The following is a 26,209-nucleotide window of genomic DNA, read 5'->3' on the forward strand; positions in this document are numbered from 1 at the left end:
TTGTATGGCTCCCATTACCACAGTATCTGAGTGCCTCATAATCTTTAATGTAGTTATTCTCACAACACCCCTGTGAGGTAGGGAAGTAGTATTCCCATTTTACAGAAAGGGAACTGAAACACTGACTTAAGTACTTACTGAGTGTCGTGCATGATGTCTGTGGCAGAGCAGAAAGTTAACACTGGGTTTCCCAAGTCCTAGACTTAGCACCTTAATCACTGGAACATCCTTCTTCTCCCAGACTCGCTGGTTTGCAGAGAGGCACCGATGTGGCTACCATAGAGGTCTCTGTGAAAGGAGAAGAATGCTGTCCAGACCACCCACTCAAACAGATATATCTCAGCTGATGAGGGAAGTACTCGCAAATCCTCTTCTGCAATTCCTGCCTCTCAGGGGTGGGGGAGAGAGACTATAAGGGGACTATAACCTTTGTTAGGTAATAGTGACCATTTCACATATGTATTAGCTCAGTCCATTTTATAGAAGAAGCTTTCCTATAGCATCTCATCTGAAAGAATTAAAAGCTTCCCTTTCATTTACTATCTTTTAGGAAAGGAAATATTTCTTCACACAATTCACAGTCAATCTGTGGAACTCTTTGCCAGAGAATATTGTGAAGACCAAGGCTATAACAGGGTTCAAAGAAGAACTAGATAAGTTAATGGAGGATAGGTCTATCAATGGCTATTAGCCAGGATGGGAAGGGATGGTGTCTCTAGCCTCTGTTTTCCAGATGCTGGGAATGGGCGACAGGGAATGGATCACTTGATGATTACGTGTTCTGTTCATTCCCTCTGGGCACTTGGCATTGGCCACTATCAGAAGACAGGATACTGGGATAGATAGACCTTCGGTTTGACCCAGCATGGCTATTCTTACATTCTTTTACTTACGTGAGATGCAGACATCAATATAATTCTTAATATCACATTTTTAAAGGTAGTAATTTACAGATAGGCACAGCAGAAGCAAAATGGCCACCTGGCTGCTAAAATACTTTTCCAAGAAAACTGTGAATTAGGGTGAGGGTTCACATTCTTTTAGCAAATACAGGTATAAAAGCTTGAGCATCTGGCTATGCAAAGATGGGCTCCTATTGCAAAGAGGTTACCCAGGCAAAGTATCATTATCAGTGGTCATCCTGGGAAACAATCTACTTCAGCAACAGCATGATAAAGTACCTTTGTAACAGTCATTACTACACTTGCAATTATTCCAAATAAAGCCAATCATAACTGTTCTCTTCCCCAATAATAACTCCTTTGAAAGGTTCCTTTAATACTCAAACAGCTATAAAAGTAGAAGAGTTAAAAATATCCCTCTTTTCTCTTTATACTTCTCATGGAGTGGTAAGACCTTCTGTAATGAAGTGTTCATGCTACACCAGCCCTAATGAGGTTAAGGTGGTGCAGAAGGGGTCAATTAACCTTATAGGTCACACCTGAGAAAGAGAAGCTTGATAGATAAGCACTAATTGAAGATGAAACCCAGCCTGCTCCTGCTGGGCTTGTATAAAGCCAGGAAGTTTGGAGCATAGAGTCTACAGCTTTGGTCTGCACAGAGAGAAGTGGGTAGGAGGAAATGTAGGGTGGGGAATCAAAGCAAAAGTTCTTAGACCCTGTCCTTGAAAGAAGGGGTTTCTCCAGAGGATTTGTGGGGAAGACAAGCTATGAAAGGCAGAGTTGTTGTACTGAAGAAGAAACAATAAACAGAGCAAAGCAGCATAGTGGTTGGAACTGGGTGGGCCGGAAGCCCAGCTCTGAACTAACCTTTAGCAAACTATGGGTATCCCTAAACAGTCCTTTTTATACTTGAAGGATGATGGTGATGACTGGCAAGTGGACAGCAGACAGTTGACTGGGAACCTAGTCCCTGCAGTGGCTGTCGAGCTCTGAACCTTCTACTGCTTCAAGATGGAGTTCACAGGAGGAACACGGAACCTTGCTGAGATGGAGCAGATGGTATGGCTCAGAATCCTCCTGGATGGTTTGTAGGCAAGTGATGCTGTTGACTCTCGAAGTGCGTGCAAAGTAGCGGGTTTATATATATATAACATCTATGGCGTGAAAATTCTGTAGAGATGGGCTATTGTGACTGTGTAAGCAGGAGGGCCTGGATTCACTTACCAGTCACTGGGAAAGTGGCACAGACTGGGAATTATAGAAGAGTGCTTTAGACCGTACATGGGCAGATGGCTTTGTGGGACATTGTTACATTGGAAGGGGAAAACTAGATATAGTGACTGTGGCAGAGGGCTGAGTTCTGGAGAATGAGAAGGGCTGCTGGGGGGAGTACACAGTGTAAGAGAGCCTAGGCCCAATGAGAGCTGATTTCCCCCCAGCCCCTGCCACCCCGACCTAAAGGTGAGTGAACTCCATTACACCTTCATGTTTCAAAATTCCCTCAGCTCACACCCAAATAGAACAAAAATTCTGTTGGTCACCAACAAAAATAGAATTACACATACATATCAATTCATAGAGGCATCCTGTATGGGTAGAGACTTGTGCTTCTCTCTACATACATCTTTGCCACCCCATCCAGTCCCCTTCAAAGGACAAAAAAAAAAGCCCTGCTAGTTGATTAGATGCTGCTATTCTCACAACAGTGTTCAATGCATAGTATGTAATGCAGTATGTGCAGAGAGCTGAAACTGGATAGTTCCAGTCTGGGGAGACAGGGATCCAGCATGGACATATTCAAGATCACTCCCTCTTCCTGTAGCTTTTAGCTAGGGTGGACAATAGTGGTTGCCTCCAAGCCTCCTCTGCTTTTGGGCTGGGGAGAGAGATGGTGGAAGTGATGCCAGCTCTGGCACTTCCTCTGTTGCCTAATGGCTGTGGAGAGGAGACAGGAGCTCTGTTCAGCAACACTAGGGTCAGTCAGCAAGGGAGACCAAAGAGACCATCCTAAGACCAAGCCACCTCCTCACATACCTGAACCAGGCAAGGGGAGAGGTAACAGACCTCAGTCAGCCCCCTCTCCATGGGAAGAAAGATACTTATGTTCATAGAGGCCTTGCTCCTCTGGGGAGGGAGGCAAAGGAGAGAAACAGCCAGTGGCCAAGTAAGGGGCCTGCAAAGAGCCCCTGGCATGGAAAGAGGGATTGGGGCATGGTTGGTGGCAAAGAGTTCCTGGGAGTTAACCAGACAAAGATTCTGATGTGTTCCACTGCTACAGTCTGTCAGTGCTATGGCTTCACCAGTATTTTAAGACCTGGGTTAGGATCCTGGGAGTCTGGACCATTCAGGATATTCATAGGGTGATATTTTGATATTTTAAGGTTGGACTCTTAGCTGAGGGAGTCAGCTGAAAGGTTCTTAGCACATGGACAACTAAATCTTACTGAAAGATGAGAAGGTGCCAGTGCAAATGAAGGTGCTAGTGCCGCAGTTTCTCTCAGTTCCTGAGGACTAAAGAACAACACATTTTAATTGCAGAAGAGAATTGGGTGGCTTAAACTATTAACGTTCTTCTACTTCCCTTTCCATAGGTATCAGAGTTAACATCAGTTTTAAAAGTAGAAAAAATAGAACAGGTTGGAAATAGCATATTCTGGCTTGCTATTAACTATACTGCTAGAAGTAAAGATGAAATCTATTAGCCCACTCACATAATATATACAAGTGTTTTTTTATAATAATAAAATATGGTGAAGAGAAATCAGAATATGCAGAGGAACATAACAAAATGAACACTTTTTAATCTTGGGCACTCTCTTATACCTGAGTTTGATCATTTCTGATTTTAATTGTCTTGCAAAGAATTACCTCTGGGTTTGATGATTTTGAAAAATATTATGGCTTTAGAATAGATTTAAAATCTCCTTAGATGATATTTCTTCCTGTGATAGGGAGAAACATGAAGACAAAGAATAGGAAGAAAGTTGCTTTTACTGATCACATTATGAGTGTTTCAGGTAAGTTTAAAATTTTACTGTATACAACTCTAAAAATCCTGTTATAGTAAAATCAAGCACTGAAATTTTCAGTGCCCAACTTTAATTTAAAAAATTCAGTTTATACAGAACATAAAAATGTGAAATGAATTTCATTAATGCATCTACATATTCTTTGTACAAATCAGTATGCATTTTAGGATTCAGAGATTAAGGGAAACTCATTCTGATCCCCAGTGGACATCTCTGCACTTCCTACAGTCAGCACCAGTTTAAGCATAGTTTGTTTTCATTGTCAGTCTTTGCCTAAAAGAGGTGCCAGTATTAAGACCTGATCCTGCAAACCCTTACTCAGATGAGTATCACTCATCTGGAAAGTATATATATTAGGACTGTCGATTTAATCATTGTTAACTCGTGATTAATTCAAAAAATTAATCAAGAATAGAGAATTGACCGCATTTTTAATTGCATTGTTAAACAATAGAACGCCATTTCAAATTGATTCATTATTTTTGGATGTTTGTCTACATTTTCAAATATATTGATTTCAATTACAGCACAGAATACCAAGTGCACAGTGCTTACTTTATATTTGCACTGTAAAAATGAGAAACTAAAGAAACCATATTTTTCAATTCACCTCATACAAGTATTGTACTGCAATTGTAACCCCCACACCTCCTGAGTGTGGTGTTCTGTCCCATCTAGGAGCACCAAGACCACTTAAGCCTGGTCTACACTGTGGGGGTGGTGTCGATGTAAGATACGCAACTTCAGGTACAGGAATACCGTAGCCGAAGTCGACGTATCTTATTCTGACTTACCTCCCATCCTCACGATGCGGGATCAACATCCGCAGCTCCCCTGTCGACTCCACTACCGCTGCTCACTCCGGTGGAGTTCTGGAGTTGATGGGGAGCATGTTCGGGGATCGATATATCGCGTCTAGATGAGACACGATATATCGATCCCTGATAAATCGATCCCTACCCGCCAATATGGTGGGTAGTCTGGACGTATCCTTATAGAGATAAAATGAGTCTGCTTTACAGCCTTAGCTAACAGCCAGCTGGTTTTCAGCTCCTGCAGTAGAAGCTCATGCACTAAGCTCCAAAGTTCCCTGGTTCAATCCTGCCTGCTGACAACCAGGGTCTGTAGGTGTTACACAAACTCTTTTTTGTGAAAGTGCAACATACAAATGTAGACTTTTTGTTTGTTTGTTACATACCTGAATTCAAAACCAAAACACTTACCATGTCACCAGAAAGTGAGAACAGGTGTTTGTATGGGACTTTTGTAGCCAGCATTGCCAGATATGATAAACATTCATATGCCCCCTCATGCTTTGGTCACCATTCCAGAGGACATGTTTCCATGCTGATAATACTCGTTTAAAAAAATGTGTCAATTAAATTTGTGACTGAACTCCTCTGGGGAGAACTGTATGCCTCTGGCTATATTTTACCTGCATTCTGCCATATATTTCATGTTATAGTAGTCTCAGATGGTGACTCAGCACATGTTGTTCATTTTAAGAACACTTTTGCTGCTGATTTGACAAAACACAAAATAGGTACCAATGTGAGATTTCTAAAGATAGCTACAGCACTCAATCCAAGGTTTAATAATCTGAAGTGCTTTCCAAAATCTGTGGAGCATGCTTTCAGAAGTCTTAAAAGAGCAACACTCCGATGTGGAAACTACAGAACCTGAACCACCAAAAAAGAGAATCAAACTGCTGGTGGCATCTGACTCAAATGATGAAAATGAACATGCGTTGGTCCACACTGCTTTGGATTGTTATCGAGCAGAACCCGTCATCAGCATGGACGCATGTCCTCTGGAATTAGGGTGACCAGATGTCCCAATTTTATAGGGACAGTCCTGGTATTTGGGGCTTTTTCTTACATAGGCTCTTATTACCCCCACCCTCATCCTGATTTTTCATACTTGCTATCTTGTCACCATATCTGGAATGGTGGTTGAATAATGAAGGAACATATGAATCTTTAGCACATCTGGCATATAAATATCTTGTGACGCCAGCTACAACAGTGCCATGGGAACACCTGTTCTCACTTTCAGGTGACATTGTGAAAAAGAAGCAGGCAGCATTATCTCCTACAAATATAAAAACTTGTTTTGAGTGATTGGCTGAACAAGGAATAGGACTGAGTGGACTTGCAGGTTCTAAAGTTTTACATTGTTTTATTTTTGATTGCAGTTATTTTTTGTACATAATTCTACATTTGTAAGTTCAACTTTTGTAACAGAGATTGCACTACAGCACTTCTATTTAGATGAATTGAAAAATACTATTTCTTTTGTTTTTACAGTGCAAATATTTTTAATAAAAATAAATATAAAATGAGCACTGTACACTTTGTATTATAATTGAAATCAATATATTTGAAAATGTGGAGAACATCCAAAAATATTTAAATAAATGTTCTATTGTTTAACAGTGTGTCATTTTTTTAATTGCATGACAGCCCTAATATATATTTCATATTTAATGTCTTTAATACAAATACCACTAAAAGATAACTGTTATGTTCAGAGTAAAGGTTAACCAAGCTTTAACTTTTGAGCTGAATTTACTGGCCTATATATGACAGAGACAGAGAAGGAATATGGAGTGATGTCATTCTCCATCCCATTAGCACTTTCCTCTTCAGTTATCTTTCATTGTGCACAGGGGATAAAAGGCAGCAGTATTAAGGAAGCAGACTGTCTGTGCACCAAGGGACTGGCACTTGAAAGACTCATCACACTATTGCTACCATATTGTGCCAAGAAGCTGAGGCTGCAGGGCCAGGAGGACCCTTCAAGCACCAATACTAGGCACAAAGATACTGTCCATCCTCCTCAGCCATCTGTTGACCTCCTGCATACAAGACCCTCCCCGCTTCCCCCTCCCCCCATAGGCCCTGCTCAACAGCTTATGCCTCCTTGGCTCATGCTGTCTCTGGGTGCCTCTCAACATGCCTTCAAGCCATCATGCCCCCTGTAACCTCGCCTGCCTCCCTCCCTCACCAAGAGTGTGCTCAGAGCACAGCAGGTGAGTCAAGGATAAGGCCAACTGGAAAACTTTAATGGAAATGAAATTTTGTGTAAAAATAACAAACGTATCCAGACATGTTTGTTCTTGGTCTGTGTCCAGATTATGCATGAAGTTGGGGCGGGGAGGAGGGGAAGGCTGGGAGCCTCAAAAAATCAAAACAAAAAAACCCATCCCCCATGGAGCTGAGTAGTTCCATTGATTAATCTGATTTTCACCAAGGTTTTGATGTATAAAGGGGAATAATGTTTGTTGTACCTAGGGGATAGGGCACTAGACTGGAACTCCAACTACTTAGGTTCTCTTCCTGACTCTGCTGCATGATCGTGGGCAAATCACTTCACATTTCTGTGCCTCGGTTTCCTTGTGGAAAAATGTTTTCCTCTTTTGCAAAGGGCTTTGAGAAGTTCAGCACAAAGCTGTTTATTTTCATTATATACTGATAGTCTCAAACCATGCTGCAAGTTCAGTACTTGCTTAAGTGCTTTGCTGAAAAGAGGCCTAAGGTCCTGATAGCCCATTAAAGTCCGTGAAAAGACTCCAATTAATTTCTGTGGACTCTGGATCAGGCCCCAAGTCTTAACACCTCATTAAGTCTGGAGTTCCTACTAAAGGCTCAATATTACATCTGTAGACTGCAGTACATGAAAGAGATTGGGAACAACTGTGAAACTATGTGTGTCAATATATAAACCTGCCTTTCTTCAGTATGTATTTATGTAGAGCTGATATATTATTGTTCACCTACGTACAGTGCTTTAAGTGTTCTAGGCACTTTACAGAACAAATAGAAAGATGTGTTCTTGGCCCTTGAGGCACTTACAGTCTAATGTTATATGACACAATGAGTAGGATAACAGACAGGGAGGGGTGGAGAGTAGGAAAAGAATTACTGCAAGAAGATCATGTGATTGCTTAGTTTAGGCAAATGGACATCTCAGTATTTTAATTACAAGTTTCATTTTTATGGCTTTTTAAATAGCTTTGTTCCAATGGGCAAAAAGATGACTTACGTGAGTAAAGCATCGCAGGCTTGTCCCCCTAGAAAAGAAGTGGTGCAGGTCAGGATTGCAGAGAACTCAACTGCATGGTGAGTGCCATTATTATTCATGGACTTAGTGTGCATTATCAGGACTAGTGCTCATTTCATTAAAAATGAATGGCTACAAATACCAAACTATCTGTCACAGATAATGTTATCCTAACACACTTCATATTAAAACCTGGGTGGATCGCTCATAAAAAAGTAAATAAAGGATCAGGTGCTGTTAACTTTTTGAAGAAAGCGGCATTTCAATAAATTAACTCCTCTGTTTACTTCTTTGATCATAAAAACTCTACTTTTCTAATCAGTGCTATTGATTATCTACTTTCCCTTCTGAGCAACAAGCAAGAGACTGTGAAAACCTATTACAATATAATAAAAACAATCCTCATTGTGCTATTTTTACTGCTTGTGAAAGGTATTGGCTTGGCAACCCTGAAAAGTGAAGTCCTCTCTCTACTATTAATTGACATGTATAGCATGGACTGTGACACTGCAGTTTTCCTCCTATTGCTACATCAAAGTATGGGAAATCCTTGCCTGTAGTTGAGCCCTCTGAAACTGGCATCTAGTTCTAGTTGAGGAAATGATGTGATTTAGGCATTTACCCTCTCAGAGCTGGATTGAAACTACTAGTTTATTTCAGTTACACCTCCAAACAGATCACAATTCTAGGTTAGAATTGAACTGATGATCTAATGATTCTATATCCTTTTAAAACTCTTTGAACGAGCAAATACCCCTAATGCTATATGCTTTAATGATCATTAGCTAGAAGCTGAAAATAGTTTCTGCATGTGAACATCTTAATGTCTGTCTTAAGGTGTTTAAGAAATTCTTAGAATGATTAAGAATCTGAGAGGAACAGAGAAACTGCATAGTGTTTCCTTTATAAATGTTACAGCAGAGTATCTCACAGAGATTAAGCAAAATGGCTTCATTCCAAACTTCACTGCTTAGTGCTGGAGGGAGATACTTTTGTTCTAAAACTCGATTATGCCCTCAGATATGTGTAGCACTGAAGAGAGGAATAATTTATGCATTTGAAGGGCTAGTAGCAGCCTCCATGATGAACTGTTGTTCCTCAGGGATACTGCAAGAAGTGGTGTATTGTGCCAGATACACATAATGCATCTGCTCTGAAAGATTTCCCAAACTAAGAAATAGACTTGAACAAAAGTTACTGTTTCTTCCTAAACACAAATTATTTATAGGTAGTATCTAACAAGCATACAAGGGGAGAATTTCTTGAATGTAAGTTATTCTGGACCTTTGAGGAATAAATAATGCGTATGGGCCTCTGAGAGAAGACAGTGTTGTTCCATGTGATTTTACATATATTTCAACAAATTCAGAGATCCAAATGGAAAAACTCTAGCATTTAGGGACATAAGTGCTCTAGTGAGTACAGCTAAGAAGTGAATTGCTCATTTCTATATGTAAATATTTTTCCATCTGACAGATGTAAGATGTTTTGAATTTATCCGTAGATTATTTTTAAAGCAAGTTACCAACATAACATAGAAATATTACTCTTTCAGAAATAGAAAGCACTCATACAAAATAAAGTTTTGTCAGACTGCAGCATATGGTGGTACATGAAATGCCTGATAGTGAAGTGTAAGAAATATCCAACTGTGTCTTGTTGGTTGTGGTATACCATAGGTCAGACAGCATGTTACAACCAGAACATTAAAATGTTAAAATCCTGTTTCATTGGTAGGTAGGTTACAAAATCCTACCATCTATACTAAAAAATATGATGCATTATGTAGTGTTGACAAACTTTGGTGTTGGACTATGGGTGTTGTCTCTATTAGGGGCTTCTTACCAGAGAGGAGAAAGTTGGTTATTTTTAGGGGAAGGTGGGGGAAAGATTTTTATTTTAAACTGGATTTTTAAATTTAAATTAAACTTTCCTTTTTGAAAATAACCTTATTTAAAATTAAATATAAAATTATGATATCTGATATTGAGGCCTAAATTTACAATAATATTTAAAATTTAAATATAATACACTCAAGCAGTACATGTTTGCTGCTGAAGTTTTAAAGAGAGTCAAAACCACTGAACTGGTGGAAGTCACTAGCTAAGTACCTAGAACCAGAATTTGTTGATGTGCTAAACCAGCGGTTTGACAGAAGTAGCCTCTTCTGCAAGTGCAGAGAGAATTTTTTTTTCGTCTTGGTTTATTCAAATAGTTCAGTTCAATGACAAATTCATTCAAAGTTCATAAGTGAATTGGGAATTGAAAAAGCAGGAAAGCTTGTTTTCCTTTTCCAATCTATGAATAAAAATGAGTTGTAAAAAGATGAGATCTACTAGTTCTAACATCTTGAAGGACATGATGACCAGAAACAATTGGTTGAGTTCACTAACTATAGAAAATACTTTCTACATTTATTAAATCGTTTTTTATCAATAACATGTTTTAATTTTTTCTTTTATCCACATTTAAGATATTTGTATTTAATTAACAAAACAAATTTAAAAATGCTGTCTTTGTGCATTTGTAATTGAATTTCAATTCCCATCTAAATGCAACTTGACACAAACTATGAGTAAAAAATTAATCATCTAGCAAATAATTAATTCTTTGCCATTTCCTAATATAAAAATGAAGAATCTGAATATATGTATATAAAACTATATAATTCCTTAAATGTGTATAGATAGTGTTTCTTTCTGGTTACTAAAGAAGCACCAAGTTTAGTGTAAAAGCTATATTTAGTTGCAATGCAAATCAACATGTTTTATTACTTACTAACCAATCAAAGTCAAACTTTCTTAATGAAATTATCTCTGAAGTACAAATGCAAAACAAAATTAAAATCAAGCATTTAAATCAGGATATCCTGTTTGCTAATTTAAATCATGATTAAAAATGGAGATTTATATAACTTTGATTTAAATCAATTCACCCTGCTTTTTACAGTCAGGATATAAGAAATGAAATGAGAGCTATATATCTTCAGTCTCTGCTTGACACCTCCTCTGGTTTTTGGGCTTTCCTCCTTCTCTAGATAACTGCTTGCTTCACCATGTCAGCAACCTCTTGAGTACTGGTTTTCTATGGCCATAGCTTTGTCTGAACACTTCAGGACAGTACCCTGCCTCCACTCAAACATTTCTGAATCCAGAGGTGCTTTTTCTTTCTCTTCAAAAATGGCTTAGAATAATTATCCCAAAGCAAACCAGAAGTCCCAAAATTTTCTTGCATATAACAAGATTTACCTAAGAAACTAGCAAACAGAGAAACTCAGGGGAGGGATAGCTCAGTGGTTTGAGCATTGGCCTGCTAAACCCAGGATTGTGAGCTCAATCCTTGAGGGAGCCACTTAGGGATCTGGGGCAGAATCAGTACACTGATTTCCAATCAATACTGTGAAAAAAATATATAGGTAAACAAATAATTAGGTTGAATAACTTCAAACCTTTATTTATAATTAATTATATTAAATTCAGTAACTTATGATTAAGAAATCCTACCCCACAACAGGATTTTCTGGTGCACGGATTAGATCATTTCTCTTGGAGATAACCTGGGCATTTACTCGATTGGTCACCCTGAGCCTATTTTATCAAGAATTAATGTTTTTTTTTACAATAATGACATTTGGACTATAGCTTTTGAAGACAGGGATCTTGTCTTTTTTAATCTCAGGAAGGTGGCATGCAAAGTTATACATTTGTAGTAATGATTATTTTCTCTCAAAGTAATGTTTGGTTAGATGTCTCACTCTCTAATGGAATGCTTGCAAGTCTTTCTATATGTATTTTTTTAAATAAACATTTTGTACACATGCATTATGTTATTAGTGCATTTTACAAATAGTGCTGTGTTGATTGTTACAGAGATCAATGTATTGTAAGAGTTTCATTCTGTTCTCTATGTTCTACAAAATGTGTACCGCCAAAAAGCAAGTGCATCCCTCACCACAAGAGTGAGTGCAGCAAAACTGGCACTGTACACTGCCCTCTTGGGGAAATGATCAGTAAACAGTATTTTCCATCTTTTTGGCAAATGTTTCCATCTTTTTGGGGAATATAGTGAATGTGTAAGACACATACAGAATTCAGCTCCCACAAGGGTTACCTCCTCTGAGGTACAAAAAAAGTGACATCTGATTCCAGAATAATCCATTAAACTGGATAACTGGCAGTGTGTACTGAGTAGCCTTACATATGTCCCAGGACAACTACCTCAAAAAGAGCAATGATCATGGGAAACCTGGATAGGCAGTAACCTTAGTTCCCACTGAAGTCAATGGGAGTCTTTCCATTAACTTCAGTGGGAGGTGGACCAGGCAGCAGACTCAAGCCAGAATAGGATTCTTCACTATTTATTTAGCACACATAGCTCAGAACATTGTTGCATAGATCTCCATGATTTCCATTATATGTTCAAACAAAATAATTGGCTGAAATCAAGTTAGCCAACATGAGTGATCAAGCATATTTCATATCCTGTATTTTATATACATGAACATATAGGAAGTCCTCCAACAGTTAGATTAAAAACCATTAGCAACACTTTAGCTTACACTGCTTACCTTTGATTTTTTTTTTAATAATTTGAGATATACCTATCTCATAGAACTGGAAGAGACCCTGAAAAATCATTGAGTCCAGCCCCCTGCCTTCGTAGGAAGCTATAAATATCCAGGAATCCATGTAGAATACAGTGTGTAAAAAGGAAAAAAAATACTAAAGTTTGAATACTTTATATTCTTGAACAACCAACATATTGCACTTTACAGAACTGAAGATGTGAATGGTGTTTGTTTCAAAAAAACAAGCTCCTAATACATAGTAACAAAAGTTAGAGTATAGTAATATATTTTGCACTTGGTACTCTTTGATACCTATCTATCTTTGTAAGTTTGACTTTATCCAAAACAAATGTCCAAACCTTTTGAAGTTTATTCATCACTAATTCTATCAAAACTTTGTCATTACTTTCTAGGTAATTTATGGTCAGTCTGTCTTCTTATATTACTCATGCTGCAGCACGCATGGAAATGTAAAATCTTCCAGCATGACAGGAATGGGGTAGCCTGGAAAAGACAAACTTTAGGCTACACACTGAGATATTGTGCACCTGTATTCTGTTACTTTTTTCAGAATTAGCATTGTACTTGTATGCTATTCCAGTTCCAGGGACTACAAATGAATAAAGTGTCTATAAATGCACCATCTTTATTGGCTTATATAAAAAGTAAACCTGTGGCGAATTGGGGGAAAGTCAGCACTAGTCTCATTCTCTAGAAAACTTCTTTGCCACCTCATCTGTCAAACCAAACAGTAAGCAGAATGGAAACAACCTTCAGGAACCAACTTAATTACTTAGCTCCTCTTTGCTCTATTTCTCTTAATAAATTTCCCCATCCAGTTAATGGGGATGAAAATTTCTATCTCACAGGAGAATTCTCAAGATAAATCAATTGGTGTTTGTGAAACACACAGGTACGATAATGAAAAATGCTTTAGAAAAGCCTATAAGGAAATTAATTCAATATTCAGTTCAGGGTTTGGATGACGTGCAGTAAATAAAGCATGGGGCCACACATTAAATGGTGAGGATGAAAAAAGGTATTGACTAGCCAAGTCATTCTTTTCATTATAAGAGGCAGAGCTCCTGTGAAAGAACATAGACACTAATTACATAATCACATACTATCACAATGAATATTCACAAGAAGGCAGAACTAAGGTTTCAGGAGAAACCTTAAAATGTGCATTTCCTAACACTTGACTGACTTTGCAACCTACATAACTTTATTTTAAGCTAGTTTTGGAATGTAAGGGGTGGGCCGTCACTACGCGCGGCTCATGAGATGCCTAATGGTCTCAGTCACTATTCGGTGGTCCAGAGACATTTACACAGAGCACGTCACCGGCCACCGTCAATACCAAGTAAGCCGGCGTGACTTTGTGCACCCACAAGGGGGAAGAGACCTGTAAACTTCCCCTGTTGGACTTTATCCCCTGAGCCCTGAACCAACCAAACTGAACTCTGCCCTGTGAGGGTCATCCTATCATCATTACCCAGTCCGCTCATTTATTCGTGCCCACGACTATCCATTACCTGTTTGTATGAGTGATGTACCCTCACTGCTTGCTGGCTGTACCTTGAACTCACCCACCGTATAGCCCGCATTGGGGACATGACAGACTGTGTATATGTATATGCCGTCCAATACCAAAACGCTAACATCCCCCTACAACCTGTATGTTACCCCCAATGACACAATAACTGATGCCTCAAACACTTTGTATAGTTTATTTTTAAATATTCTCTAATAAACTTTAAATCAGACTAAAACTTACTTTAAATATCCATTCAAGGGACCATTTTTATCAGATGTTTTATATAGTCTAATAAAGGTAAACTAGAATTATATTTGATAATTTTAGGAATTTGATGTTTTAGGAATGTCTGTTAAGAGAGGAAGTAACCTAGTTAAGACAGGTCTCTTGCCCAATTTCAGTCTAAAGAATAAATAGTTATGTGCAAATTTTGTCAGCACAAAGATAACTTGAAATGACACTTTCTATAGGTCCTACAGTAACTTTAGTGTCCAGTTTTCCAGTCCTCTATTTAGATATACCTTTCATTCGCCTGGAATGTAGGCTCAAGTCCTTATCTTTGCAAATTGCAGTTCTATTTTGATTAAGTATATAACCAGATTAATTGTGAATGCACTATAAAGTTACACACAGTTTGTTCTAAGATGAGAAGTGTCCTTTGCCTGTTTTTGTCTCATCTCTACAGTTGATTCTAGAAGATATGGGCTATGCCCCATAGTTGGAATGTGGCCCAGCCACCTGAGTTTCACATTATGTTGACCTTGAAGAACAGCAGACTAAAAAATAAGCCCTTATTGAACTAACATATTATATGCTTGGAACTATTAAATATGTCCATGATGTTGAAAAAACGGCATAGATCTTTAAGAAAATGAAATGTATGTATATAACTGTGAAATATGTACAATAGGAGAGGGCAATAGTACAAGAATATGTCTGTTCAGAATCTGTCAGTCAAAGAGTTCATTTAAAAAGAAGGCCTCAAAAGGTTGAAGGTAGGAAAACAGAAATCATATGGACAGTCTTATTTTTAAAAACCTGCAAGTGACAGTCAGAATGCAGGGGAAAAAATGAGTTTGATCAAATCAAGATCCTGGTGAGGAGGAATCTGAATTTTTTTTAAATCTAATTTTGATTCTATTTACAGCTTAATGTCCCATGAGAACCTCAGCACACTGAATCCTTTAGAAAAAGAGAGAAAATTACTAAAGTAATAGAGAGGTATTGTTCTGCTAAGACTACTGCCCATTTCACATTAATAATATCAACAATTATACAAAAACATGCATTTTACCAATACAATCAAGTGAGAGCCCTTGTGTTGAAATTTGCAAGCAATTTTTTTAAAATGTGAAGGAAATAGCAGTAGCTCTGCTGTGACATTCAATACATTTGCTTATTTAAAGATCTCCCCTACATGGCGTAAAGTATCCAGCGAGGAAACTGCAAGGAGGTCCTTGTATCCTAAGTGATCCAGCGTGATTATATCTGGTCGCAATCTACGAATGATAAAAAAGGGACAAATACATTAAAATGCCGGCAGGCTAATGCACAAAGTGGCGGGGGAGAGCAGGCTTTAAGACCCAGGAGTTGTATTTGTCGAGGAAGGAAATGTTGTTTTTTGACAGATGAGAGAAATCCCCCTCCGTGTTGGCCATGAGAGGAGAGAAGTGAAGTCAGTCACCTGGTGGTGAAGGACAGTAAAACAGGAAAGAAGGGGGAAAAATCTCTTCTCTCTTTCTCTCTCTTTTCTGCAAAGAGATCCACCTCCTATTTTCCTCTAAACTCTTTTACCATAACCTTCAAAGGAAACCGTTCCCTGCAGACTTTATTATCTTTATTTTTTATTGAAAAAATACCTTTAGCAGCAAAACATTTTTGAGTCTATGCAGGACTTGGGGGATTTTCTTTCGCTGAAATTGATCATTGCTAATGTCTTGGGCTCACAGGTGCTAAATTAGCTACCAGAATAACGGAGAAAGGCTTTCATGATATACTCTTCTCTTCAATTTGAACACATTTGCCTGAAATTTGCTGCAGGATGCTGTCCAGTAAAGCAGTTTTTTTTCCTTGGGATGCAGCAATTCGCTGGTTTCTAAGCTTATTGCAGACGAAGAAGTAATCTTAAACTGAGTGGATTTTTTTTTTGGCTTCTCTCCTCCTTTCATTGACACGGGATTTACCGGGGAAAGATCACCTGTCACTATAATCCGTAAAGGAGTAAAAAAGTGAATTGTTATTTTATTTATTTATTTTTAACCGGTGGAGGAGGCGTGATCACGGAGAATGAGACTGAGAGGAGCTGCCAGGGTTTGGAGGACAAGGCTGAGTTTGGGCTAGATTTTTTTAATTTTGGCACAACTTCCCTGGTTCGCCTCCGTGTCGTTTAGTTTCATTCTATGGACAGATCCACAAACCTGGACATTGAGGAGCTCAAGGTACGTGATGCTCCGGGTGTTTTATTCTCTCCTCCCCTCTCCTGCCTTGCTTCTGGCTCTGCTAGAGGAGTTGGAGGCGCTTCGGGTGCCGGTGAGTGGGGATGGGGAGGGTGGGAATGGAGGCACACAGCAGTCCTTTGAGAAGGGGTTGGGGGGAAGATCTCTGGAGATCAGATTGTACAGTCGGGCTCCGCTTCTTCCCCCTCTGCCTTGATAATAATAATAGCCCCTGTCCTCTCGTCAGTTACATCAGCACTTTGGGCACAGAGACAGAGCGCAGTGTGTCCATTAATCTCACCCTGGGAAGCAACAGCAGATTTTTCCAGCGGCTGCTGATTTTCCGGTAGAAGTTCGCTCTAAAGGCTCCCTCCCTCCCTTTCCCAGTCTGGGTATCTCCTGCTAAAATCTTTATGTTTAGATACGCAAGCAGCCTATAACGAATGCCTGGGATCGGTAGGGTGGCTTGCGCCTTTTCTGCTAGATTTTGCTCTTCGTGTTCCCGTGGTTTCCCCAACCGCAGATTTAGAGTTCTCGTCTCCTACACTGTGTGTCTATCAAAAGGCTTTAGCCCCCAAAAAACGAGCTACAGAGACACACGGGGCTCTGGGATGAGCTCAGGAAAACGAAACCACAAAGCGTGGAGGACACGGAGGGGGCTTGGCTGGGCTGCAGAAGTAGTGAATGCTTAGCAAAGCATCAGCTCGGTGGCCTTTTCGAGCAGCACAACTTTACATGAGGACTGTGTCGTGTCAAGATTTTGCTCCCTCGCTGTTGGGGAGCATGCCTGAGATCAAAGCACGCCCCTCAGCACCAGTGAAGCTCTGCCTTCACCTGCGGTTGGGATCAGCCCCCCCTCCCCGGAGAGAGCAGAACGGGGGTGACATAAACAGGGGGACAGGACCGAAATCTGGGGTGAGGTGGAAGATGAGCGAGGGAGAGGTGCAAAATCAGTAGTATTCAGGGAGAGGAGAAAAACGATCCAAAGCAGGAAATAGAAGGACAAAAACCGGGAGAGGTTTCGAGGCTCTTCAGGGGTCTCCCTGGGGTGTGTAGTGGGGATGAGGGGGTTAAAGAGAAGACAGCCTGGGAGAAAATGGGGAACGGCAGGGGAGGGACCACCATACCATTAGGTAGATTTAAACACCATTGCACAGTTAGGGAAATAATAGTGGGGGAGAGTGGGGTCCCCCCGCTTCACTTAATCTAGCAACATCCCCAAAGCTAAACTGCGGAGTTCGCGCCTCATTTCGTACCGAGGTTCAACTCTGCCAAGTTAGTATCGAAGAGCATCTGTAGGCATCTTTGCCTTAAGACACGCAGAATCTGAAAGTACTTGTGAATATTTTCTCTCTCTCCAAGCCATGCTTGTAAACAATGTAAAAACCCTCCTAAAAGACAAACACAACATGTCCGTGTTTTAAATGCCAGGCTTCATGACTGCTAAGCTGGTGAAACAAACGCCTGTTTGAAAGTCCTTGGTTCATTTTACTTGTATGAACAACTTTAGTAAAAAGCTTGTGGTGGGGAAGGCTCTCAGACTTTAGTGGAAAGATCCTTTTGCCTAGTGCATGGGATTTGTTGCTGTGCATGAATTACTGGGGGGGGGGCGGGAAAGGGGGTGTCATATGGGGGTGGCTAGTAACCCAAATTCAGCCCTGGTGTAACTACACTAAAGTCAGTGGGATGGATTTTTCCCAGTGAGCTAGATCCTCTCTCCTGCTATGCCCCCTTTAGTACCACTCGGTGATGCAAAGGAGGCTTAAAGGATTTCATGGACATCTTGGGATTCTCCTACATCAGCCATTGTTCCACCAGTCCAGAGATATAGACAAAGCTCTGTTGAACTCCAACAATTCCTAGCTGAGTAAACTGTCTCCTTTGTAGCCAGAGTAAAGAGCAGCCCTGATGCTGCTCTAAGTTAAACAAAGCTGAATTAACTCTTTTCCAGCTCTGGGATCAGGGAGGACCAAAGGTGGCATAAACTATCTTTGTGGTTCCTATCCATCTCCTTCAGGTCCAAGCTCAACCTGACCAAAGGATCTAGCTCCATATGTTTAGACATCAGCCAGCTGTGCTCTCTGGAGCTCTAGCAATCTCCTCTGAGGTGTTACTCTGAGGGCTGACCTGCACAATGTGTTCCTAACCCAAGACCTTGCAACAACTATTTCCAGGAATTTTAGAAACGGGGGCAATGGCTTCGTGCAGGATAGCAGATTTTTATTTTAGCACCAAGTTTATTTTATCTAGTATATAAAATGAATTTAGGAAATCAAAAACTAAAGGTGTGCTTGTGGTGGTGGTAATGTAATTGCAATACATTATACAACAGATAAAGATTCGGATAAACTGATGTCAGACACTGAATGTCAATTTGAAATATGTATGCTCTTGATTATGATTGCTATGAATTCTATATCCGTTTTGAAAGGTCAGTTTTTGTGCAAAACTGAACCAAAAATTGTGTGCAAGACCTGCTAATGAGCATAGGTATGACTTTCACTTTATTAGTCTGTGCACGAATTCCTGATGAAACAGATCAGTACTGGGGAGAGAGAGAGAGAGACTACTCATCCAGAGATTTTTGGATTGCTCTGCTTTTCCTTTTGATCTGTCTCATCTTCTGTCTCAGATGGCATCTGTGAACTTTCCTCTGACTTTTAATTCACAATCCTGTGGTAGTTTCTTTTAAAGTAGTTCCATCACAAAAATGAACTCAGTTATGGTTATTTTCTTTGAATGTTTTCACTACATCCTTAGTTTTAGTGTTTTGAGCTGTTTCTATTATTTAAAGTGTGTGTATATATGTATATAGATCTGTCTCACATATACAGTACATACAGGTTCTGTATATGTGAGTGTATATTTCGATAGGTCTTTGGCTGGTATGTAGTAATATATGTATGTTATTCCTCTGTATAAATTAACTCTTACACATCAAGAGCTGATGTCAAACTATTTGTTTTTCTTCACATGAAAATAGTGTAGTTTGGATTTATAAACAGTACAGAGGCTTTCAAGTTTCCTGGATTACAATAATTTGTGTGTCATATTAACACTGAATAGATAGTTACAGATTTTGTCCTTCACATTTTCTGGATGTTTGGTATACAGCTCTTACAGCATATTTTACAACCTTTCCTCTTATGTTAATTTAGTCATCAAAATGTGTCTATGCACTCGGATAATAGGTGATAGCATTTTATACAGTCCATAAAGCATCCATGATATCTTTCTAAAAGAAAGTTTCGTGGTAAATTTAAAGTATTGTAAAAGTGGTATTGTTTACATACTGTAATAACCTGTTTTCAATCCAGTGCTTTCTCCCTGAAGCTGCTGTTTATATGCTAAATTAGAATTTTCCATTATAATCCCAAAATGTTTGTTATTTCTAGAAATGTGTTTGTGGGTCTTGTAATTATTGCCATTTAATATGAAAGAATCATTAAAATATAGTACTCTATATCTGAATCACATTGAAAATGTAGCCACGTCATTTGACAATAATTATCCTTCAAGTCTGTTATAGTTTTACATTTCCAGGTGAAATAAAAATACCAAACTTAGCTGTATGGAACTGGCCACAGATGATGATCTATGATAATAAAACCATCCAGTGCATAGTAGATTCTTCATTAGGAAAATACTTCATATGCCATGAAGAAACTCAGACAAAGAATCCAAAATAATTTGAACAAGAGGTTGATTCAACAATATTGTGGTTTTAAACCACAGTCTTTTAGATCACTTCACAATTTAAATCAAACAGGAAAGCTAAAACTCAGAACAATTCTGATTTTTTTTTAAAATAAGATAGAGCCAAGGAAAGTCATGCTTAGTATAGTGTAGGAGGATTTTTGATGAGTGTAAGTAGGTGGTTATATTTCTGTTATAAATTAGTCATTCCATAATGAAAAATAGTACTCTCTAACAAATGACATATTTTTAGCACACTCTACTTCACTTTATTCATTCTTCTGCTTAAGAGAAGGACCTCTTCCTGTCTTCTTTTATGAACAGCTCTTTCTTTCCCCTCCATTCCAACCCCCCTGCCTCCCCATCTTTTAGGCAGGGCCCATCATCAACAGTGGATAAAGGCACTTAACCTTTCAAGTCCACATTCAGAAAATGTAGTCTTCAAACTATTCCTAATTAAAGGTTGAGTTGAAATGGTTTTAAAGTACTAGGCATGCATATTATTTCTCTTCTTGTCCCCTCTGTGGGGGTTCCCCTCAGTCTCCAAATACTTCTAGAAATTGGATATTTGGTCAGTGAGGCTGGAAAGAAATATATGCATAGTATATAGTGTCATATGACCCAGAAAAAAGGTCAAGACAACAGCAATGCTCCCAGTACACATTTTAGAAATCACTTGTCCACTGTCATTACTAAGAAGCTGCAATAACTTCTAGCTATGCATGTCTGCAATATACATTACAGCTTTGCTGAGCTCCATATTTTTCCAGCTGAAAATATAATTGATACCTGAAGCTCTAGTTAAAAGGAAAACAGCTCTCGCTTCCTCTGATTTTGAGTACATGTTCAGTTCTCGTCTAATGATGCATCATGTACATATTTTGCATGATTTAAAAAGGGGGGGGGAATTTATAAGGTCAGTAGTACTATTTTTGAGGTTCTTCTGCACTGGAAGAGATTGCCTAGGGTGACCAGACAGCAAGTGTGAAAAATCAGGACGGGGGTGGCGGTAATAGGCTTCTATATAAGAAAAAGCCTCAAATATCAGGACTGTCCCTATAAAATCGGGAGATCTGGTCATCCTAAGATTGCCTTGTGACAATCTCTTAAACTATTGTGTTTACAAGTAGAATTGGCCTGTTTCTTACAGAGCTAAAATTCAGACTTAAAGATAATCCATTTCCCACCCTATGTCCTTTCAATGATCAGATTGCCTAGGAAATGAGTGTATTTTGGGATTCAAGTATTACTTTGCTTGGCACAGCCCTTGACCTTTTTGAAGGTTAGTGTTGCCTATACTAGCTGCCAGTGGTGCCAGGAGCAAGGTTATCTGGGAAGCATTATGTAACACGTGTTATGAACCAGGCTCTGCGTCCTGTGAAAATCTTGCACTTGGTACAATTTTATGTGAATCCATGTCTAGCAGAGCTATTTCTAAATCCAAGAGGAAACCTACTGTCCCAAGGACAAATAAGGATTCAAAACATGAAAAAGGCATTAAGTTACAAGTAGTTACCATAAAACTACTTTTCTCTCTTTGAAGTTGATATGTCAAAGCCTTTCCGTAGTTAATACTTTTATTTTATTTTTTGTTCTTTTAATTTAAAAGAAATCTGAAGGGACTTGGTTACCAATAATATATTTGACTTTACATTCATTTCTGGTAGTCTGTAATAAAGTTTGAACCTTAGGTTTTCAAAGATCTATCAATCATTCTGTTGTGTGTCTGATCATTCCAGTCATATTCAATGGTGTAGTAGGGCCGCAGGCTGGAATTACTTTGCAGTCCAAGAATGAAAGATTAGTATTTATCTACTAAGCCATCAAATCCTTTACTTGCTCTAAGATGTTATATCTTAAACTCCTTATTACATACACACAACAGTTCTTTGTGAAGAAGGATACTGTACAATGCTATCTGCAAGCATTAGGTTTTGTTTCTTGCTATATAGAGGAGAAGGAGGATCTTGTGGCTAAGCCACTGGAGTATGAGGTTTTATGCTCAGTTGTCAGTGTTATGTTGGCTAAGTCCCACAAGCCCCAACTTTTAGAGGTGCTGAGCAAGTTGATGGAAGCTGGGGTTTTCTCAAAACTTATAAAAATAAGATGCTTCATCTGGGCATCAGCTTTTTCATCTTTGTAACAGGATAATATTTCCCTGTATTACAGAGGTATTGTGAGATTTAACTCCTTCATGTGTGTAAAGAAAACTTAACGCTCTGTTGGAAAGGTACTAAATAAGTGCAAAATATTCTTATATTGTTCTTAAAGAAAACCTGAGTTCATCTTTAAATTAGCAGCACTAAAATAAACAACATTTTGTTAATTTAGTACAGTCATACCAACAGTGACACATTACCAGGACTTCTAAAAATCAGCCCCACAAGCAGTAGATTACACCAGGCAGAACAGTCTGGCCCTTTGCCATCTTATTTTGTTTCACCAGTCCTCCTTCAGTTCATCCATGCATCAAGGTGCAGAATTAATAGGCTCCACATTTCTACTCCTCACAACTTTGAGGACAGACAAATGATTAACTAAAGCTTGCACTGCTGAAAAATCATTTAGAGGGATACTTTATTTCCAGTCCACAAGTAGGAAATACTGTACAGTTAATAAATGCACATGTATAAAAAGAGAGATCATGCAGAAACAGTACCATGTAGTAACCACAAAATTTTGACTTTGTACTTTGTAAACAGAGTGTGTGTTGTGTTGTATAATTGAATATAAAAATGCACTAGATGGGGTTGCTCCATTAGGCATGTCTGCATCTTTAAGGCTCCATGTATTTCGGATTTGTATGTGAAAATATTTTGCATGCATCCTAGTTTTTATGGTTACTTTTTGTTGGATAATTTTTATTCACTGAAACCTTTGTGTGTGTTGCCCCTAAAAGTTACTGCTTAAAGAGCACAATTATATTGTGTGCAAAACAATCACTGATAAAAGTATTGTAGTGCATTGGTAAGTATAACTGACATAAAGAGGCCTTTCTATAAGGTGCCAAATAGCTGATGACAATACAGATAGAGAACCTGTCATAGAAAGATGTTCAGTATTACTGTTGTGTGTGTTGCCCCTAAAAGTTACTGCTTAAAGAGCACAATTATATTGTGTGCAAAACAATCACTGATAAAAGTATTGTAGTACATTGGTAAGTATAACTGACATAAAGAGGCCTTTCTATAAGGTGCCAAATAGCTGATGACAATACAGATAGAGAACCTGTCATAGAAAGATGTTCAGTATTACTGAAAATGTCTCTCCAACTAAGACCAGACCCATAAGCAGAAGAGGCTTGCCCTGCCTGTTAACTCATCACTTCCCCAAACAAGTGATCTGTGTTAGAAAAGGATTGTATATTGGCTCAACTTAAAGGCAACAAAATAGCAATTTGTTCAATGTATGCTGGTAACTCACAATCAAAACGAAACCAGTCAAATCAATAGGAGTTTTGCTGCCTGATAAATTAGTAGGACTCTATAGGTAGAGCAACAGAGATGACAAAAGGTGCAAACCAATTTAAAATGCCAAGTTACCAGCTGCTTCATGCATAATCAAGGATGAGTGGGACTCACTTGAAGTGAGCCACACAATTGGGGGTGCTGATCATTGCCTTGCCTCCAGTGCATTTGATTTCAATCACTGCACTGGGAAAGGGTATCTAGTGTTAATCCTTCAGCATAATGTAAATCAATAGTAAACACCAATCTCTTTTGGTCCCTGTGGCTAAAACCTTGTTCTGTCATTAGGACTCCTGATTCAGCAAAGCACTTAAAAGCATGCTTGACTCATTTCAGTTGGACTTAGTCATGTGGTTAAATGCTTTGTTGAATCAGGTTACTGATTAAAACCCCCAACATATACAATTGAAATGAAGCGGGTGGGGGGATTAAGAGGTGTTGCTACCAATCTCTATGTGTGAGAGAGATCATCATTGTGGAAGTGCAAAATGGAGGTTCTGGATTTGTAATACATTTATTCTGAGGTGGATTGTGCAGCTCCTGGATATTTAGGTGTTATGTGATAACCGCAGCATGTCTAGCAAAAATTAAGTAGGTGAATGGAAACCATCATAAAGAAGATAGGTTTAGATAGGATTATGGTGGGGATAATAGGGATAGTGAATCATCCTTGCAACAAAATAAATAGGTTTACCAAAGTTAACTAAGGTGAGAGTATGTCTCTTAATGAAGAACTTCTGTGCTCATTTATTTCCAAGTTAGTTTACTCAATGTAAAAAAGTAGTCCTGAGTGGCTACAGACCAATAGGTGCCCCTCTCCCTCAACACAAATGAACTCTCAAAAAAAACCCATGAAACTGAACACCTTCTAACTTTGGGAAAGTTCAGGCCATACATAAATAATACATTTGTGACTTAGGGCATGGCTACACTTGCAGATGTAGAGCACTGTGAGTTAAACATACCTTCGTAGAGTGCAGTAGGGAAAGTGCTGCATTTTGTCCACACTGACAGCTTCAAGCGCACTGGCGTGGCCACATTTGCAGCACTTGCAGCAGCATTGGGAGCGGTGCATTATGGGCAGCTATCCCAGCATGCAAGTGACTGCAACATGCTTTTCAAATGGTGGTGGGGTGGAGTATGACAAGGAGTGTGTTGTGTGTATATTGGGGGAGAGAAAGTGGGTTTTTGGGGTGCTGAGAGTGTGTCAGCATGCTGTCTTGTAAGTTTAGACCCCCCTTCCCCACCTTGCCTCTCTCTTATTCACTCAAAGCAAACAGTAAATGTTTGCTCTTTCTCTGAGCTGATAAGCAGCCGGCTTCTCTGAAAGGGAGCTTTGAAAGGGCATTTCCGCATTCTTGCAGCCGATTTCACAACAATGACAAGAGTGGCCACTTGACTTAAGGGGATTATGGGACGTTTCCAGAGGCTGATCACAGTGCAGTAATGCAACACCTTGTTCACACTGGTCCCCCTTCCTGAATTTACTAATATTTTGAGACACAAGTAGGCCCCAGAAAACTGCATTGTGAATTATTTTTTAAAATCTATTACTTGTTATGTATGTTTTCTATTAACCATAAATATTTAATCTTCCTAAATATAATGTATTGTCCTTCAGTCTTTCCACTGACCAATAAGAGTACCAAACAGGGTCACATGTTATTAGCTGATGCAAAATTATATGTAGGCATATCCTGATATTTGTGATAAATTTCTTTTGGGCTTAGAGAATGACATTTACTATTTCAAAGCTAACTCCATTTTAGATGTATCACTGAAATATTCTCCATACCATTTCCCAGTGAATTCAGCAGTCAAGCCGATATAAAAAGAATGCAAAAAATTGTCTCTCATGTAGACTCATGTTCCCACATAATCTTAATGCAGTGAAAATTATCCTATTTCAGTGTGTTTTATTTGATTTTCAAGAAAAGTTGAGAAAAGAGTACCATTTTTCAAACAAGAGCAACAAGCCAACTAGTTGCAGAGTGGTAGCCGTGTTAGTCTGTATCAGCAAAAACAATGAGGAGTCCTTGTGGCACCTTAGAGACTAACAAATTTATTTGGGCATAAGCTTTTGTGGGCTAGAACCCACTTCATCAGATGCATGAAGTGAAAAATACAGGAGCAGGTATAAATACATGAAAGGATGGGGGTTGCTTTACCAAGTGTGGGGTCAGTCTAACGAGATAACTCAATTAACAGCAGGATACCAAGGGAGGAAAAATAACTTTTGAAGTGGTAAGAGAGTGGTCCATTACAGATAGTTGACAAGAAGCTGTGAGTAACAGTAGGGAGAAATTAGTATTGGGGAAATTAAGTTTAGGTTTTGTAATGAACCAACGACACTCAGTCTTTATTCAGGCCTAATCTGATGGTGTATAGTTTGCAAATTAATTCCAGTTCTGCAGCTTCATGTTGGAGTCTGATTTTGAAGTTTTTTGTTGTTGAAGAATTGCCACTTTTAGGTCTGTTATTGTGTGACCAGAGAGATTGAAGTGTTCTCCTGAT

The 26,209-nt window shown here is 38.9% G+C and overlaps 1 long non-coding RNA gene across 4 annotated transcripts in view; it reads left to right on the forward strand.

Moving 5' to 3' along the window:
- The first annotated feature begins 1,524 nt into the window (after positions 1-1,524).
- LOC120406523 overlaps positions 1,525-26,209 on the forward strand; it is a 99,825-nt gene continuing 75,140 nt past the window's right edge. Inside the window, exons 1-6 of one of the 4 annotated variants that reach the window (XR_005599330.1) lie at positions 1,525-1,567; positions 1,818-1,961; positions 3,854-3,919; positions 6,600-6,962; positions 7,945-8,052; positions 12,974-13,567. This is a non-coding gene — a long non-coding RNA (uncharacterized LOC120406523). Of the gene's footprint in view, positions 1,572-1,817; positions 1,962-3,853; positions 3,920-6,599; positions 6,963-7,944; positions 8,745-12,973; positions 13,568-26,209 lie in introns of those variants that run through there. The other 3 variants (XR_005599331.1, XR_005599329.1, XR_005599332.1) reach the window with 3 other exon arrangements.

The sequence above is a fragment of the Mauremys reevesii genome, linkage group 5 (assembly GCF_016161935.1).
Source record: "Mauremys reevesii isolate NIE-2019 linkage group 5, ASM1616193v1, whole genome shotgun sequence".
NCBI lineage: Eukaryota > Metazoa > Chordata > Testudines > Geoemydidae > Mauremys > Mauremys reevesii.